A 5,608-nucleotide genomic window follows, 5' to 3' on the forward strand; every position below is an offset into this window, starting at 1 on the left:
CATTGCCCTAGATTCCTATTAGTTCTCCTTTGTTTCTCATTGTGATGTAAAAATCAATTCCATGAACAACAATCTTCTGCCATGGTAGAGATCTGGCTTCAAATCTAAAGTAGTCCCATTCCTATTGGTGTTTAGGCCATGCCAGGAACAGATGAGACAAGTTGTGATTAAGTTCTTTTGTGAATTGAGAAGGTTTGTTTTGTGTGTGTGTGCTTTTTTTTTTAATAAGTGTTGAATTTTCTCTTAGAAGGAAAGAAAAAAGATGACTGCTTACTTTGTAGAAGAGAAGTCAGTTGAATGGAAATGCACAGATTCCAATTTTCCTTAGGGCTCACTTTTACCCTTCTGCTTCATGAAATAGAAAACAGTGGGGACTAGAGTCATGTGCTATGTTGTTATTGGGATGGTGCGTGCATAAAAACAAACACCCCACAGCACACTGTGGCAAGACAGTGCATCCAGAGTATCAGAAAACTGGAGCTGACATTTAAAAGTATGCGTTGAATTTCTAGCTGTTGTTGTCCAACTTTCCCTTCCCTTCCCTTCCCTTCCTTTGCTCTGCCTGATCAACCTTACTCTCTTCTTTATTCTAATTCACTCTTCATTTTTTATCTGTTCTATATTTCCCCCTCTTTTTCCTTTTCTTTCCCCTCCTTTATTTCCTCTGCACTTGTCCTTCTTTCTCTGTTTTCTTATTTATCTTTCTCTTCGTTCTTTTTTTTCCTTCTTTCTTTAGTTAACACATTTCTCCAAGTTAAGAAATGAATATTTAATTTAGATTTTAGGACCTTATGTAGTTAATCAAATTTTCCTTCTAATGAAGAGTAAATGAGTATAAATAAATGTCCAGTATGTTTATATGTATCAAAGGGGACCCAGAGAGAGTGGAAATAAAGCAGCCTTTTATCCACATGGAGCTGACCATTTTCTTGTACTACCCCTTCAGTATGAATTCAAAACTTTTCTGAATGTCCAGAAGTTCTTCCTGCAGCCACTTATTTACTCATCAGGAAAATTTAGTTCTGATCTTTGATATGCAAATCATAGACTCTAAGAGGAAAGGACCCTTGAGATTACCTCCAACTAGATACAAGAATTTTTTTGAGAGGGACCTCACCTGTGTCTCTTCCTCATCTCTCTCCTGCCCCATCAGAAAGGAAAGCTACCATAACATACAAGATAAATCATTAGTCTTCTGTATATATTATTTTATTTTTTAAAAAACTTTTACTTTTTTAGAATCAATACTGGCTATTGGTTCTAAGACAAATGAAAGGTAAAGGCTGGGCAAAGGGGGTTAATTGCCTTGTCCAGGGTCACAAGGCTAAGAAGTGTCTGAGGTTAAATTTGAATCTAGGACCTCTCATTTCTAGGACTGGTTTTCTATTCACTGAACTACCTGGCTGCCCCATTTCAGTGTACTTTAAATGGAGACCATAATTTTCATCTTCCTTCTCACCTTTGAACTTCTAATGTTTGTATCACCAGATTAGTCCCTACCCTTACCTTTCCCCCTCTTGTGCTAGGGTCCTCTTGGAATGTTTGGTCAGGTGCTTCTGAAATTCCTAATGAGGTGATGATGGGTCAGTGTGCCTAACCTGAGCCAAAAGGAGTTCTCCTTTTACTATTCCCCACCCCAAGAATTTTTATTAAACTCTCTCCTTTTTCCCCACCTGATTTAAAAACAGTAGAAGAAAAACTGGTGTAGCATATGACTATTGCTCCTTTTAAGACTGTCATTTTCAGATTTCCCATCTTACTGATATCTTCCTTTCATGCTGACCATTCCTATGACCTTCTCTATTGCTCTTCTCCTCACTCCTTCATGTTACCCATATTTACTGAATCCAGTTGTAAAACAGAGATAGCAAACTTACCTCAGAAAGTTTGATGGCTGCATATAAACTCATGTTTTGGAATGATCTTACTGATTTTTGTGGGGTTTTTTTGGACTTATAGCAAATGTTACTTGTTTAAAAATTGAATAAAATGTTCCATATGCATGTTCTAAAAAGATGTTCTTAAAAGATATTTAACAAAGTCTTAGAAAGATAAAAAGATGTTTATATAAAACAGAACTGACTTTTTACTCTGGAAGGTTTTCCAAGCCAGTTTAAAAATGAAACCAGGACTCAGGTAGAAGCCCTGGGAAATCTGGGAAACTCTCTTATCAGTCAGCAGTCATTACTGATATCCTAGCCAATCTATCCACTGAGAGAAGAAACATTTTCATCTTTCTTACTCTTCTTCATTCTCTGTGTGCTTGAGAAGAGAAGTGACTTACATCCCTCAATCTTTTTTTCCCCCCAAGACTCCTGGGTCACTGGAAGATTAGATTGAATTCGAAGTCATAAGTTTTGTCAAACTTTATTTTCAAATATCCGCCATGCAGAACATCTAAAATTAAATCCTAAGTGGCATTTATGAAGAGGGAGTAAATTTTTGTCTCTGCCCTGACATAATTAAGGTAGATGAATCGTTTTTTATAGTTCCATTCAAAAGCTCTAAATGAACTGGTCTACTCTTTGAATCTTCCCTTTGGTTAAATATATGACTGTTATTAAAAACAGATTCTAGTGCATATACCTTTATTACTGATATGTCCACATGAAGAGATTGATAGATGAGTTCATATACTGTCTCATAAAATCCTTCTTGAGAACATTTTTATTGAATACCCAAATGTTACAGCACTAGAAAAGATCACTTAAGTAAAAACTTATTAATAGTTTAACAGAATGGCTATATTATCATAGAAAAAAAACTTAAAGAGTTTGATTTTGCTCCAATTTGTTTTGAATGGATATAAATAGATAAAGTAACTACATAAAAATTATATTGGACAAAGTTATCAAGATTGAATAAACTCGTTAACATTTTGTACTTTTTTGAGCCAAGAGCAAGGATGTTATATGAGAACTATTTCTTTTCTGTCCCCCGCATCCCATTTTTCTTGAATTGTGTCTTGAGAAAGTATCTACGAAATGAATTCCTCAGATTTTCATAGTGTGATGTACTTATAGAGTCGGAATTAATTAAACACCTAGTAATGCTGTCTTTGAAATCAATGTGTGATTTAGAAGACTTGAATTAGTTTTAGATCTCTCTAATATTTCCAATGTATTCCTTTAAAGAGTTCAATTCATGTTTAACCAAATCCTTGTCTGATGCTTAATGAAAAGAGGTTGACCCTGGAGATCTACACTGGGAACCAAGAGGTCTGAGTTTATAATCCTGTAACTGAATTAACTGAACATGAATGACATCATTTTTGTTCATAAAAGAAACTATAATTCAACTAAGGTGTTTTCATTTTAAAATATCAAGTAAATTACTTTTACATACATCAAATAAATTACTTAAAACATGGACTTTAAAATGAAACACAAGATAGTAAAGGAATGTTTTAGAGACAGTAGGGTGTTTCTAACACAATGTGTTTACAACTATGTCATGATCACAAAGATGGTAGTTATCCAAGTCAGAGGCTTTGATTCTAAATCTGATGGTTCTTCCCCATCTGTTTCTCTATCTGTAAAACAGGAGAATAGATTAGATTCTCTTTGGCAGTAGGAATCTGACATAGGTACCTAGAACCTTATGGTAAAATTTTTTTCTGAAGAGTGAAATTTGATAATATTCAGACCTATCTTGGCTGCTATCCAAGGGACTTTGTTACTGGAGGACCCTAAGGAAAGCTTTAAGTCAACTCTATCTCAAAGGTGATTCCACAGCATGGTCTTCCCAAGAATCTGAATGCAGAAATTCTTGTTAGTTTAAATGTGAAGAATATCTGATATCGAATTTAAGGCTTTACTATATAGTTAATCATATTTTCATCCAGGCAGGAAAAAAGGAGGAATCAGGCTAGAGAAAATGAATGTTGGCATGTTCATTGTGTTTATATGTACTAATGGGGGGCCCCAGAGGCAGAGTAAAGAAAGATTTTTAGCCACAGGAAACTGATGATCTCCCTAGCTGGAAGTAGCTATGTAACACTTCCTTTCTTCACCTACTAGATCAAACCTATTGTGAAAGTCCAGAAATTTTTTTTCCCCTCAATGTTGATTTTTTTCATCACAAAAATTCAGTTTTAATCTTTGATATGCAAAAATCAAAGACTGCAAGAGCTGGAAGGAGTCTCCAAGGGCATCTAAACCATCTCCTACCAGAAGTGAGTCCTCTCCATAACTTCCCTGACAAGCAGTGATCCATCTTTCCTTTGAAGACCTCCAGTGATGTGGTACTTCCTATCTCCTGGGGCAGTCCATTCTGTTTTTTGAACAGTTTTAATGATTAGGTAGGTTTTATTTCATTTTGAGCCAAAAACCTGTTTCCCTGTCACTTCAACCTATTGATCCCAATTCTGCCCTCCAGGGTCAAGCAAATATGTCTGATTCCTCTTCCACATGTCACACCTTCAAATGTTAGAAGACAGCTATCATGACTCCTTTCCCCCTTGCTTCTCTTCTCTATACTAAATATTTAAAATTCCCTTTACAACCCTTTACAATCTTGGTTAAATTCTTTTGGATAGCCATCAGACTGTCAACATCTTTCTGAAAATATGGCATAAGGAATGGGACATAATATTCCAGATAGTGCCTTTAAGGGCAAAATTCAGCAGGAATTTTGCCTCCATCCTTTTATTAGAATAATTAACAAAGAAGAGTTTTCCTTATTAATGTAAACTAAGATTCCCATTAATTGGTTGTTTTTATTGACTGTTGTGATAGGCATGCTTCCCTCACATGGAATTCACTGCCCTTAAGAGGTGATAGATCTGGACAAAAAGACTACATACAGTACATGGAAACTCCTTTGGTCTTTTCCTAGAAGTTGGGTCAGATATTTCCCAGAATCTCTAAACCTATCTATAATGTGAATTTTGGGGACTTAACTTCAGAACTTTACATTCAAGCCTACTGAATTTTATCATATTAAGAATATACATTGCTCTAAAATTTAACTATATTTTTGAATTGTTATTTTGTCATCTGAGATGTTAGCTCTCCAATTTCATTTAATTGGCAAATTTGGTAAGCATGCCATCTATGCATTCAATAAATCATTCAATGAACATTTTTAAGGACCTACCATGTGGCAGGCATTGTGCTAAGCAATGGGAAATAAAACATATAAAACAGACATTCAAGTCATTTATAAAAAATGTTAGATAAAATAGGATCCTTAAAACAGCCCACTAGAAATCTCCCCAGGTCAACATCAATACATATATTCATGATTCATTTCATTGAGTGACTTAACCTGATCTGAATCTACCAAATGATGTTGTTACTCAATTACCTCTTTCCATCTGGTCTAAAGGGATTTGGTTGGATCCTTTGTTAAGTGTTTCCCTACAAATACAAATGTACTATAGCTTTGTCATTTTCCTGATCTTTCAGGCTTGTAACCTTTTTAAAGAAATAAATGTAATTAGACCTGCAGGACATTCTTAATGAATTCATGCTGGAAGGTAGTTAGCAACATTATGCTTTTTAAGTGCTTATGAAAGAGAAATTCTGCTTCCAATGGCCACTGAAATATTTGTCTGCCTTCACTTCTTGCTATACAATTTTTCTAATATCACTAGTGGTGTGGTTCA

Source organism: Gracilinanus agilis, chromosome 1 (assembly GCF_016433145.1).
Source record: "Gracilinanus agilis isolate LMUSP501 chromosome 1, AgileGrace, whole genome shotgun sequence".
In the NCBI taxonomy this organism is placed as follows: Eukaryota; Metazoa; Chordata; class Mammalia; order Didelphimorphia; family Didelphidae; genus Gracilinanus; species Gracilinanus agilis.